Consider the following 14,500-nt stretch of genomic DNA (forward strand, 5'->3'; position numbering starts at 1 on the left):
CATGGAACCCAGTCCTCTCTTGGACTCAACTGTTCCCCCAACTCTCTCAAATCCCAACTGCCAACATTCCAACTGCCCAAAACCAATGGACACACGGAATGTTCAACAGTCCCAGCCCACATTCTATTGGCTGGACCTCAGCTGCCCTCCGATTGGTTGGTTTGTGATTCAGTTCATCACACGTGTGTCTTTGCATATAGTGCTATGCATGCCCATCCAACAAATTACCTGTTGAGATGGGATTTGACATCAATCAGAGTTCTTTTTCAGGGTATTTAAGCATGTTGTAGTGGTTTGAGTGTTTAAAGTATGACTATGGAGACCAGGATTCAGTTCCCTGCTTGGCCATAAAACCCACTGGGTGACCTTGGGCAAATCACATGCTCTCAGCGTCAGGGGAAGGCAATGCCAAAACCCCATAATAGGTTCATCTTAGGGTCGCCATAAGTCAGAAATGACCTGAAGGTACACAGCAACAACAACAGCAACAAATAAGATTTGTAAACCACATCCTCTGCTTAGAAGGTGGTCAGAAGGAAGTGTCATGAAAACACGGAGGCCAAAATGGCCCCATTCTTGCTCTCCTTCTATCAGCAACCTAAGATAATTTTATGTTGTCAGGCTTTTGGAAACTGACTGGGGTGAGCTTTTAGTGTTGTGCAATGCTGTTTTTAATATTTGCATGTTTTCTTTTAATGAATTTTAATGTTTTTAATGTTGAATGCTTTTAACTTTATCAATTATTTGGATTTTAAAACACACACACACATGCTTATGGAAGTTTTTGTATAGTTTTAATCTATATTGTTTTAAAGATGTTGTAAGCTGCCTTGAATCTTATTATTAAGAGAAAGATGAGATATAAATTAATACAACAACAACAATAAAATTCATATAGAGGCCAAGTAACAAAACCTTACATGAGTTACCTTAAAAGAAAAAAGTAGCAAAATGTTAAATATTAAAAGCCAGAACAGATTTTTATCTCACCTCCCTTTGCAAAGAGTTCCACAATTTCAGAGCTGCTATTGAGAAAGCTAAGTTGGGTTTCATGGTTATAACCTTATATGTCACTGGAAGCTCCTAGGGCAGCCTGTGGGAAAATAACTCTTTAACAGGTACATCCCCTTCTCAGTTCTCCATTCTTTGCAATGGGAGCCTGATTCACCATGAGCACACACAATGTTGTGATCAACCCATGCCAGCTTTGTCTGTTGCCTTTCAAACTTTCTGCTCTTCTTAGAGTTTGGGGAAAAAAAAGATAGAAATTGGTGTCTCTGCTGAGAGGTCAATAGCAATAGCATTTACATTTCTATACCACTTCATAGTGAACTCAGCACTCTCTAAGTGGTTTACAGGCTTGCAAGCCAATTGCCCCCAATAAACTGGATACTCATTTTATTGACCTATGAAAGGATGGAAGGCTGAGTCACCCTTGCAGCCCTGAGACTGAACTCACAACATTGCGGCTGCAGTACCAGCATTTAACCACTGTACCACCAAGGCTCCATCACTCAAACCTGAGCCAGCATGAGGAATTCTGAGAAGTGCAATCCAAAAAGTACATTTTTCAAGCTCTGGCCAGAGCCTATATATTAAAGGCCTCTTTAAGAACATTATGTGCCATAACAGATGTGAGAAGGATCCTTTGATCTTCTTAATTATACTTGTTGCCTTTAACTGTTTGTTTTTTTTAATATAAATAAGGTCCCTTGTATAATTGGAGACCTCAGGCAGATATTAGATAAAGATGCAAAAGAATTAGTGTTGTTTTATATATTAACACCCTTTATGAAACCTTTTTGCTGTGCAAATTCTTTGCTGTCCTCATTGCCACAATAAGCCTGTGAAGCAGAATAGTGCTTATTTTTGCTCACTCTTTATAGGTGGGAAATGAAATGGAGGGAGAGCCAGAGAGTACATGCCAGTATCTTCCCAGCTGAATTAGGGACTGCAAGAAAATTGCTTTCAGAATATCCAGTCACAAGCTTCTGACAGAAATTCATAATCAGATCTAATTCTTCCAGTGGACTGAACAGCTTTTAATATTTTGCTTAGTGATTAAAAAAGTTGATCTGCAAAAGAAATAGCTTTTGAATCCTCAGAGGAAATGGCTTATGGATTGGCAATTCCTCCTGCTAAGAAAAAAAAGCAAGAGAATGAAGGTTATCAGGGGAGCTTTATTGAAGAAGATTCTATATTTACTGATCTGTTCCTAATGCATCAATATTTATTTATTCATGTACATCAGACCTAGAGTGGAGCCCAGATTGCATTTCTCCAGAAACAAACTTCCCTGAATACTCTTGAGCTATTAAATTCTAGTACCACTCAGATGTGCATTCAGCCTGCCTGTTTCTCAAGCTGTGCTTTCAAATTGTTTCTGCTGAGATGGACAGGAGGAAATACTGTGAATGGTTTGATGGTTACCTTTCTGCTACAGTCAGTTTTTCAGGGAGGAAGTGTTAGTCACTTTGATTATATTAACTCGGTGATTTGGAATTTGAATAGATCGTGCAAGGGGGGAAAGGGTAAGGACAGAGTATGTGTTGAAGGTGTGAAATATTGACAGATTGTGTCACAAGAAAAAAAGAGAAGTGTCTGTCTGGGCACACTCTTGGATAAGGGCAGGGCTAGGTTCACAGGAACTGGATGGAAATGGTTTCTGAATATTATATTGTTCACATGAACAAGGAAGCATTATGGAAATGAGCAGAGGAAGTGTTTTCAGGGTCAACAGACAGACCAGTGACAACTTTTAAAAATGAACCAATGTGCACATTTTCATAAAATCAGTTTGAATAGGAAAAGATACTTGAATCTCTAAAAATCCTTCCCTCACTACAAAATCTCCCAAAAATCAGATTAGCAAAAGGTGTAAAGTTCATTTGGGGGCTACAAACAAAGAATATCTCTGCCAACATGGACAATTGTTGTGCTGGGATTTTTCCTCCTTGGGCATTCTGGGATTTGCACTGGAAAAGGTGTATCTGGAAACTCAGGATACTCTGGTGACATAACTCTAGCCAAAGAAAGCTGAGGATTCACTTTATCCATTAAGTTTGGATAAGGAGCAAAATGGGAATGGTGCATCCTTTTTATGGCTCATTTGAGACAACAATTAGTGATGGGAAACTGAGATGTGAGGGTGACAGTGGTCCTTGCTTCATCCATAGGAGTTGCTATGTCTGACAAAAAAGTTAGAGTAGAACAGCCAAGAGTCTTAGAGTTCTGTTAAAGAGACACTAAAGCAGTTTTGCTCATGTATTTTACACATTTTAGCCAATGGGAAGATGAACAGAATGTGATGTGACCAGATCTCTTAGATCTCTAATACTAGATCATTCAGATCCCCTCACAACACCAGATTACACAGGATTGACCACCACAAGGTTATACAGGATTCTTCTCCTGCCTTATGCAAAATAGTTTGAGGCTTCTTTTAACTCAGAATTAACTTTTAACCCTCCCGTTGATTTAAGTCTCTTTATTAAGTGTTTTTACTATTCTTGGTAGTGCATTTTGATGTTAAACATAAATAAAAAAACTTGTGTTTTCAAAATCCTTTCTCCTGATATGGGAGTCTGAGGCCTCATTCCCACTTACCTCTTGATTCACTTCCTGCACCTTCCTGAAACTAGTGCAGCAAACAGTGTGGTTTCCACTATGTTTGCACCTGTTTCAAGAATTGGTGCAGGAAGCGACAGCTGCAGCTTCCACTCCATCCTCCTGGCCATACCGGGGGTGGAGGAGAGGGTGGGGTGGAAGGAGAGAGACAGGCCAGGAGGATGGAAGTATGGCTGGAAAAGCCGCTACCAGTGGGAACCAGGGCAGATTCGAATCCCACATGGGCTGAATCGATTTATTTCCAAATAAATTCAGCCCCCCAAACACCCCATTTTACCAGCATCTTTTTTTATGCAGGTTAAATGGGTAAAAATGGGTAAAAACCATGCCTCCCCTTTCTGAATCGCTTCAGGGATTCAAATTAAATGGGAACCATGGTGGTTTAAACTGGATTGAGACCCAGTTTAAACCGTAATGGGAACAACCCCCTGAATCCAATTCAGGCTGAACTCTTATTTCCAAATGGACTCCTGGCAGTTCTAAGGCACACATCTGCTTCAGCAGGCTTGACACACTTAGCTCACTATTACTAGATTACCACACCACACTCTTATAGCACTGCTATTCTACTTAACTGCTCTGGCTGCCTCCTGTTACATTCTGGGATTTGTAGTTTAAGGAGGGGCATTTAGAATTTTCAGCCAGAGAGCTCTTCGGCTTCACTGAACTACAAGCCTCAGAATGCAACAAGAGACTGCCATGGCAGTAAACGTCGAATAGTAGCACTATAAGAGGGTAGTGCGGTAATGTGGTTAATGGCTCCTCCTCCTTTTATAGAGGCTCATCAGACAGCCCCCACCTTTTTGCCAGCCTGACTCCAATTGGCTGCTCTGAATATTCCACTTTCATGTCTCTCCACACAGACCAAGCCTGAACTCTCCCTTGAAACCAAGGCCTTGTACAGACGGGCCCTTTGCGGCACACTCATGACGTAACCCTAGCATGTGATGAGGGTGTCGCAGCTGTGCAGCACCACCCACATGGCATGCACAGCTATGACATTGCAGCTGCGCAGCGTCCAAACAGCGCTGCGCAGTTGTGATGCCATCGGGACATCTTTGTAGGTTTGCAGCGGTGCAACTGCACTGCAAAAAGGAGCCATTTTTAATGCTACTTTGTGTCTGCGCAGCAGCGTTGCACAGTTTGGTGGTCTGTACCCCGCATGATGTCTAAATTGAGGCTGTCGTACTTTAGTCACATCATAAGAAGTCATGACACATTTAAAAACACTGTAATGCTAGGAAAGGACAGAGGGGAAGTGCACACCTGATGGTTAGACTCAATCAGGGACATCATGGGCCTGAACCTGCAGGAGCTGAGCAGAGCAGTTAAGGATAAGTAGGCTTGGATAAGGAGATGTCTCATCCACAGGGTTGCTGTAACTTATGCAATTATTTAAAATAATTTCTAATTCCATACTCTGTGTTACACTATGCTGGGGAAAATTACTTTTACCTAATGTTGGTAATTTGTTGGAAAAGATAAGTATCTAGCTTTTAAATGGGGGGAAATGGACAGGTTGCTTACCTGTAACAGTATTTCTTCGAGTGGTCATCTGCGAATACATACAAATGGGTTTTCACTGCGCCTGCGCAGTGCTGTTCGGAACCTACTGGAATCACTGGGCAGAGTTCACTCTGCAACATATTGAAACTTTTTGGCGGTAACTCCGCCCACCCGTTATAAGGCCCCTGCCTTCCCGCTCTTTTCCCCAGTTCCGCAATTTTTCCGCCAAGCAGGCGAAGGAAGAGAGCCAATGAGAGCAGGACACTGAGGGGACGGACGGGTGGGATTTGTATGTATTCGCAGATGACCACTCGAAGAAATACTGTTACAGGTAAGCAACCTGTCCTTCTTCTTCGTGGTCTCTGCGAATCATACAAATGGGTTTAGATTGACAAGCTAAGGTATGTGGCGGAGGGAGTGTCCTGAGACCAAAGCTATGGTAAACCAAAGGTATATTTATTACAAATAAACACCTTGAACTATAAAGAGTCAGTCTTTTGTCATGCACCGAAAAAATAGCAATGACTTTGCTAAACCTGAGAAGGGGACAGAGGTCATGCAAGACCGATCCCATGACAGTTGTGCAAACCAACATTGAACAGTAAAATAGTGTGAACTGTATAACACAAATACATCAGTAGTGCATTCAATGTAACCCTGAGACTAACACAGCCCTCCCGAAAGCTGCGTCTCGGATGGCCCTGGTGTCCAACCTGTAATGCTTAATAAAGGTGAGAGGTTGGGACCAGACAGCAGCCTTACAGACATCCTCCAGAGGAATTCCAGACAGGAATGCTGAGGATGCCGCCACAGCTCTTGTGGAATGTGACCGAACCCTGCCAGGGAGAGGTGTGCCCAGCAGTTCATAGCAGAGGTGGATGGTACCAGCCACCCATTTGGAGAACCTCTGTGCAGACATGGGCAAACCCTTCTTCGGTTCCGAGTAGCATTGAAAGAGTCTCTCGGACCGGCTGGAGGCAGCAGTTCTGTCCAGGTAAAACGCTAGCGCTCTCCTGACATCAAGGGAGTGCAGGCGTCGCTCCTCATCCGACGTCGGATCGGATGCTAGAGTGGGTAACATAATGTCCTGGCACATGTGGAAAGCAGACACAACCTTCGGCAAGAAGGTGATGTCCATACGGAGGACCACCTTGTCCTTGTGGAACCTCAGGAATGGTTGGTCCCTTCGTAAGGCACAGAGTTCGCCCGCACGACGGGCAGAGGTGATGGCCACAAGGAAAGCGGTTTTCCAAGTCAATAGTCTCAAGTCCGCTGTGGCCATGGGTTCAAAGGGCTTGGATTGGAGAGCGGACAGTACCGACTCCAAACTCCAAGCCGGTGTTGGTACCGACACAGGAGGGTATAGGTTGGCACAACCCTTCAGAAAGCCCTTCACCAAGGGATCCTTAAAGAAAGACACCCTCCCCCCGAACTGATATTTTGCACAAATGGCAGAAAGGTAGCCTTTGATGGATGTGAGGGACAGCCCTCCCTCCAAAAGCGCCATCAAAAACTCCAGCACCACTGGAGTGGACACCTGTGCAGGAGGCAAGCCCTTCTGGTCAAGGAAGAGGCAAAATCTCCTCCATTTCAGGGCGTAAGAACGCTGAGTGGAAGGTTTTCTGGCAGCCAAGATCACCGTCCGAACCGATTCCGGCAAGGCGGTCAGGGCCGGATCTTCCAAGCCACCAGCGGCAGGCTCTCGATGTCCGGGTGGAGAATTCGCCCGTTCTGGATCGATAGCAGGTCCGGACGCGGGTCGAGACGGAGGAAGCATCTCCTGGAGAGGTGGAGAAGGGATGCAAACCACGGTTGTCTCGGCCACCACGGGGTGATCAGGATCGCCTGTGAGCGGTCCGTTGTCATTTTGGACACCACCCTGATGATGAGAGGGAACGGAGGGAAAGCGTAGAGGAGTTCCCCCGACCAAAGGAAAGCGAATGCGTCTCCGAGGGATTCGTCGAATCGCTTCCTGGAGCAGAACTGGGGACAGTGGCTGTTCCAGCTGGTCGCGAAGAGGTCGATCCGAGGGGTTCCCCACCGATCGAAGAGGTCGCTGACCGTCTCGGGATGGAGCCTCCACTCGTGGCACACCGATGGAGATCTGCTGAGGCGGTCTGCCAGGTCGTTGTCCTCTCCGGGAAGGTGAATCGCCTGGAGGAGGACACTTCTTTGGATGCACCAGTTCCAGATGCGGAGCGTGAGGTCGAGCAGGGTCCTGGACCTGGTACCACCTTGCTTGTTGATGTAGTACATCACGGTGGTGTTGTCCGTCCTCAGGAGGACCACTCTTCCCAAGACAGCAAACTCGAATGCCCTCAAAGCCTTTTCCACTGCGAGCATCTCCAAAGCGTTGATGTGGAGGAGCTTGTCTTGTGCGGACCACCTGTCCTTGACGACAAGGTCGAGCAGGTGGGCGCCCCATCCCTCCAGGGATGCATCGGTTGTCAGCGTCAGCTGTGTCTGAGGCTGATGGAAAGGCATTCCGGTGCAGACATTGGAGCCGTCTAGCCACCATCTGAGGGAAGCGGCTATAGGTCTGGGTACCGTGAGCCACTTTGAAGGTGGGTCCTTGAACGGAAAGAACACGGAGAGGAACCAGGATTGGAGAGGACGAAGACGCAGTCTTGCCCAGGGGGTGACGAACGTCGTCGATGCCATGTGGCCGAGGGCGACCTGGACGTCTCTGGCCCTTATCCTTCTGTGTGAGATGAACGGCCTGAGGGATGTAGCCAGGGCCTGAAAACGGTCCGGAGGGAGGAAGGCTAGGCATTTGTCGGAGTCGAGGATGGCCCCGATGAACTTGACCTGTCTGGACGGCGTGAAGTGGGACTTTTCCTTGTTGACGAGCAGCCCAAGGGAGTAGAAGAGGTGCAAGGCGAATGAGACTGCCTCGCGTAGCTCTTCCTGGGATTCGGCTGCAAACAGCCAGTCGTCCAGGTAGGGAAAAACCATGAAGCCCTTCTGATGAAGGTATGCCACCACCGGTGCCATGCACTTTGTGAAGACTCGTGGGGCCGTGGCCAAGCCGAATGGAAGCACGTTGTAGTGGTACGAGTCGGAGCCGACAGCGAAGGCGAGGAATCTCCGGTGGGATTCTCGGATCCCGATGTGGAAATAGGCGTCCTTCAGGTCGACAGTCGCGAACCACAGGCCCTGGTGGAGGAGAGGCAGAATGGAGGCCAAGGTTACCATTCGGAAGCGACGGTAGCTCAAAAACAAGTTCACTTGTCTTAAGTCCAGGATGGGCCTGATGCCCCCATCCGCTTTAGGTACGGTGAAGTACCTGGAAAAAAAGGCCCGATGATGTTGGTCGGGCGGCAAAGGGGAGATTGCCCCCTTACCAAGCAAGGTGCGCACTTCGTCGAGAAGGGTGTCCGAGGGGGGAGTGGACATGAAGGCTCCAGTTGGAGGGAGCTCTTGGAACTCGAGGGCATAACCCCTACGGACGATGTTAAGAACCCACGAGTCCGATGTTATAGAGGCCCAGGTGTTAACATAGGGCCTCAAAATGTCCAAGAAGAAGAGGGAAGGGGGGACGAAGCGCGCTGCGTCCCTTCAGGTTCTCTTCTTCCCCTGGTCGGTATCCTGCCGGCGGGCCTTGCGGTACCGAGGCGGGAAGGTGCGACGGCCAGAGGAGGAGGAAGACTGCGAAGGGAAGCGCTGTCTCTGAGAAGCTTGATGCTGGGGCTGTCGGTCCCGGGAGAAGGTCCCTTGTGACTGACCTTGCGGTTGCCACGGGCGCTGTCGCTTCCGGAACGGAGAAGCCGGCGTTGAGGACATGCCGTGCTTCTTCGCCGCCGCCTTCATCCTGAACTTGCGGTTCAGGCGGTCGTCGGTCTCGGCATGGAAGAGGCCGGTCCCGTCGAGCGGCATGTCCTCAATGGCCGCTCTGACGGTCGGGTTGAGGTCGGAGGCCCTGAGCCACGCATGGCGCCGAAGAGCCATGGCAGCTGACATGGACCTCCCGGAGCAGTCCGCCATGTTCCTGGAAGTGGTGATTAGCCAGCTTCCGATGGAGTGCGCCTCGTCTCTGATCTCCACCAGCTGCCTCTGGATGTCATCTGGGACGTCCTGAACAACGGGAGAGATCCGTTCCATGAGGGTCTGGATGTAGGCTCCCATGCAGGCTGTGTAGTTGGCGGCCTTGACCCCAAGAGCCGAAGCCGAATAAACCTTTTTTGCCAATCCATCGACCTTCTTTGCCTCTTTGTCGACAGGGGAAGTAGCCTGCTTCGGAACGAAGCTATGCTGGGCTCCCTCCACAATGGCCGAGTTTGGTCTGGGGTGTTCCGCCAACCAGGAGCAACTCGCCGGGGCGACCCTATAGAGGGATTGGACCTTGCGGGGGGGCGCCGATAGGGCGGCCGGAGCATCCCAGGACCTTTTCACGATGGTCTGGAGAGAAGGAAGGAGAGGAAGGCATGGCGGAGTGGGGACCCGTCCATGAACCCTACGCTCGACCGGGTCCTCTGCATCGTCCGTCGCGGATGCGAGCTCGATGTCAAGGGCCCGTGACATCCTGACCACGTGCTCTGTGAAGGCCCTAACGTCTTCCGACGGCGAAGATGGTCCTGGGTTGTGCATCCTCTGAGGGGAGGCCGAACCCGAGAGGACATCCTCATCCGAGGGTGCCTCCGAAGGTGGCAGCGGTTCGTCCTCAGAATCCAGGTCGGAGGAGAGAGGATCCGTCACCCTGACCTGGGATCTCGGGCAGGCGAAGTCCACTGACGATCGGGAGCGCCTTCGGGTTGAGGACGGCGACCTCCCGCGTGTACGGAGTGGAGACGGCGACCTTTCGCGTCTACGGGACGGAGATGATGACCTCTCGTAGACCGACACGGTGGGAACCGATCTCGGGTCGGCTCGGTCTGCGGGGTGAGGGTTCAGCTTGGTGAACTCCCTCAGAGCTTTGTCCTCCGGCACCGACATGTAGTAGCGGCGCGACTGCACGTCGTAGAAGAGGTCCGGGATCCCCTGTATGTGGGCCAAGTCATCTTCATCATCGGACGCCGGATGGGAAGGAGACCGATGATCAGGAGAGCGAGGGGCGTCATCCGTCCCGTGGATGAAGTCCATGGTTGGGGGAGGCCGGGATGTAACCGGGGTCCCTTGGTCTACCGGCGTCGGCTCCTGGTATGGAGCTGGCAAGGCGGAGGCGCGGGCCCGTCTGGAGTGGGAGCGCTCCTTGTCCTTTGTCTTCGGCGGGTCGGTGATGGGCCGGTCCTTGGAGGGCTTGGCCTTTTTAGGGGCCGGATCACGGTCCGCCTTGTCAAGGTGCCTCTTCTTCCCAGGCTTGGGAGTCTCCTCCGACGGGAAGAATGGGTTGTCCGGGAGGTCCAGGAGGACAGCAGCCGGTGTCGATGACGAGGGCTTCGGGGATCTTGTCCCTTGCACCGGCTTGGATGCCTTGGAGGACGAAGGCGAGGCGAGATGGACCTCCGGTTTGGGAGCCTCCTTCGAACGGGGGCCCTCCGATCCCTCCTTCGGCTTGGAGGCCCGTTCGGTACCCTCAGTCCCCGATGACTTATGGGGGCGCTTGGAGGGTTTGTCGGTGGCACTGGGCGGTTTGGAGCCACGGGCCACATCGGCGGTGGTGGAAGGAGTCCCGGCCGGGACACACACCACGCTTGGGACGGCGGCTCTCCCCGATCCCACGCTGGAGACACTTGCCCGAGAAGATGAAGCGGGGGGCGGCAGAGGCAGGACAGACGAAGAACGCGAACCCCTTTCTTGCAATTTCCCCAGGGCAATCGCCGAAGTAAGCCGGGACTCACGGTTTTTCCGGGCCTGGGAAGAGAGGGATCTGCAGAGTCCACAGGCCTTGGGGTCGTGGCTTGGACCAAGGCAGAGCAGGCAGGTGGAGTGCGGGTCCTGGACGGGCATCTTGCCCTTGCAAATGTCGCACTTCTTGAAAGCCGCAGGCATTTCAAAGTCGCCAAGTCGATGGGGAGATCCGAAAACGAGGTCAACAGTCCGAAGGTCAGAAGTTACCAGGGGCGGGAGACAAAGAATGGTCAAAAATGAAAGTGATTCCAAGCAAGCAAAGCAAGCGAAGGTTCCTCTGAAGCAGCTAGCGCGGCGGAAAAAAGGAACTGGGGAAAAGAGCGGGAAGGCAGGGGCCTTATAACGGGTGGGCGGAGTTACCGCCAAAAAGTTTCAATATGTTGCAGAGTGAACTCTGCCCAGTGATTCCAGTAGGTTCCGAACAGCACTGCGCAGGCGCAGTGAAAACCCATTTGTATGATTCGCAGAGACCACGAAGAAGAAGCTCATATTCTTTTCTTTATTAACAGGGGAATGCAATAGATAACTGACCACGTTAAAAATATACAAATTTCTTATTTTGCATACTCCACTGCAAATCATTGTAGCTGCCCATTTTCTAAAAGTTCTATATCCAAAGTATTTTTAGTTGTGCTGTTATCTGCTACATTGGTTACTAGTCTATAATCTATTTTTAATGTGTAAATTACCCATTGCCACTTGGGAATCATTTGACTGAAATGTTGCTTCTGAGTGAATGTTTGTATTTAAATATTTCATAACCTAAGTAAATAAAATATTGTGCCACACAACTACTTAAGGTTAAAGTCTGCTAAAAGTGAAGATGGGGCATTATTACTATTTAGCATTTATTCTTCTGCACCATTTCTAAGTCTTGCTTGTTGAGTGAAAGTTGCACTTTGGCTCAAGTTTGCTCTACAATGGCAGGAGTCTAAGTATTCATTTTAATTCTGAATAGAAATGAAACATTAATGTACTGCTCATCATATGAGGCACCTTTGCTATAATGGAAAACAGAACAATAGCTATAGATATTCAAAAACCAGGTGTAAACCTCATTTCAGTATAACATGCAAATTCTGTTGTTCTCCAGAGCCTTTTTACAGTCAGGGTGCACAGCGCTGGCAAGAAAACATAGTGGGCTATTTATTCCTATGTCACAGACGTTAACTCCATCTTAGAATTAAGAATAATTCATGCTGCCTAACTGCATTTTCTACTAGTTTTTCAGAAAGAAAATGATTTGAATTAAGAGAAGCAACCAAGTTGCCCTTTGTGACCGATGTCAACACATATTGCGAAGACACTGTGAAAAGCTACAAGCAGCCCAGCCTTGAAGAGCAGTTTCAGTAGCTGTAAAGCAGAAAACTGAGCACAGCTAATGCTTTATTCTTCTGCTAGCAGTACAGGATGACAGAGGTTTCTTCTCTGTATCTACTTCTCTAAAATGAAGGTGCATGTTGGGATACACCAGTTGGCCCTAGTATACATCCAAAAAGTACCTAGATTTATTTATATTCATTCAGTCTCCAAGACATGGTGAAACCAAGAACTTAGGAGCTTATCTCATTGCTTATTAAAGTGATTTACTTATCCCGGCTTAAATTTTAAATTGGGTGGCATCTTGATATTATCACAAAGATTTTGCCACTGAATCCACTGGCTGGGTCCATCCCAGGTCAATCCCCACTCCCAGGGGCACTCAGCACACCTCTTTTCGAAACCGGGAGTTTTCCTTCTTAAGAAAATGGCTGTCGGAGCAGGAGGTGGATTCGGTGGCAAAATCCTTGTGATAATATCAGGATGCTGCCTGATTTAAAGTTTAAACTGGGAGAGGTAAGTTGCTTTAATAAGCAATGCAATAAGCTTCTTAGTCAGGCCTGGAGAAGGACAGAGAGACTGGATGAATCAGTCCATACCCTGTCTCAGTCTGGCTCCAACACCTCTGCAAAGAACATCATTAGATTATTGGATTCCAATCTAGTATGTTACTTGGTGATGTAACTATTCAGCCAATAAATGATATAAGTACATAGGAGAGCATACTACACTTGCCTCTCTGTGTCATTACTCTCCTGAAATGGAGAGTGATATTCCAATGAGGAAAGCTTTGTTTATATGTGGAGGCTTTCACCTTTAGATTGTCACTAAGCACTAGTATGTTACTATCCTCATGTATTTATTTAAACTAGATCATATAATCCCTGAATAAGGCAAAAATGTTGAATCTGTGGACATAACTCGAAAAGAAAATAAGCATGATTTAGACTATTACGTTGGGAGTATTTTATATTGTTATAGGCCAGACATTATTCAGTTGCCAATATTTTGGCCTGTTCATGTAACTTTAAACGGCAGGATTTAATGTAGTGTCACTTATAGAGTGTAAAATGTAGCATAAGATTTAATTCAGGCAGGTAGATCTAGGTGGGAAAGCATCACTGTGTGCCAATAGAAGACTGACATTGATTTAAGTCTAGGAAAAATGCCAAAGCAGTGGAATGTAAATAAGGCGCAGGACAGACCGCCCCAAAAGGTGGCCCAATTCCCTCCAGAGGGAAGCCGCAGCTGCAAAACCATGCAGCTTCCCCCCAGAGGAAAAAAACTCCGGGAAAACTGGGTTCTTTTTGTGCCATAGGGCGGACATCACGAGTGTGCCAATGGCGCACTTCTGATATAAGCGACGTGCGATACCGTGTGGATGCTGTGCGGCGCTTATGTCACAATGGCAGCGCCCGTGTACATGAGATGGTACCATTGTTATGTCACCATGCTGTGCTAGGGTTAGGGACCGTGCAGTTGCCACTCAGTTCCTAACCCTAAAATTGGCACCAACACGGCACATTTGGGCAGTCTGTACTGCACTTAAGAAAAGAAATCCATGCATGTTTGTATTCAAGAAGCGAGGAAGCACTAGCAGACAGTCAGTAGACTGAATGAGCCATCTAGGTAGCACATATGTGTCAGGTAATCAAGCTATCAGTTTGAAAGCTAACATGGTATAGTGGTTTAAGTGTTGAACTATGACTCTGGAGATCTGAGTTTGATTCGTGGCTTGAACATAAGAACCCACTGAGTGACCTTGAACAAGTCACACTCTCTCACCCTCAGAGGATGGCAATGGCAAACCTCCTCTGAAGAAACTTGCCAAGAAAACCCCATGATAGGTTCCACAAATGACTCAGAGTCTTTTGATGATGGACAAGTCTCTCTTTATTGGGTGGTGTACTGTATTTTGACTGATCATCTGACAAACTGAGTGACCACAAGGAGAGGATAAAAGAGGCTGAGATAAAAGTGCAAATCAGACCACCTTATGGTGAGTCTATAAAGCGAGATGAAAACTATTTTGCGAAACAGCAATGACTATTCCTGATATGAAGTCGAAGGCTTTCGTGGCCAGCATCCATGGTTTTTTGTGGGGTTTTTGGGCTATGTGGCCATGTTCTAGAAGAATTTCTTCCTGATGTTTTGCCAGCATCTGTGGCTGGCATCTTCAGAGAATGCTTGCCTGGAAAAAGTGGGTCTAACTCGGCTCCCCCCCACCCTGAGCCCTATCCTGGAGCCATCTAAAGCCTGC

The sequence above is a fragment of the Sceloporus occidentalis genome, unplaced genomic scaffold (assembly GCF_023333645.1).
Source record: "Sceloporus occidentalis isolate IW3139 unplaced genomic scaffold, rSceOcc1.0.p SCAF_2, whole genome shotgun sequence".
Taxonomy (NCBI): Eukaryota; Metazoa; Chordata; class Lepidosauria; order Squamata; family Phrynosomatidae; genus Sceloporus; species Sceloporus occidentalis.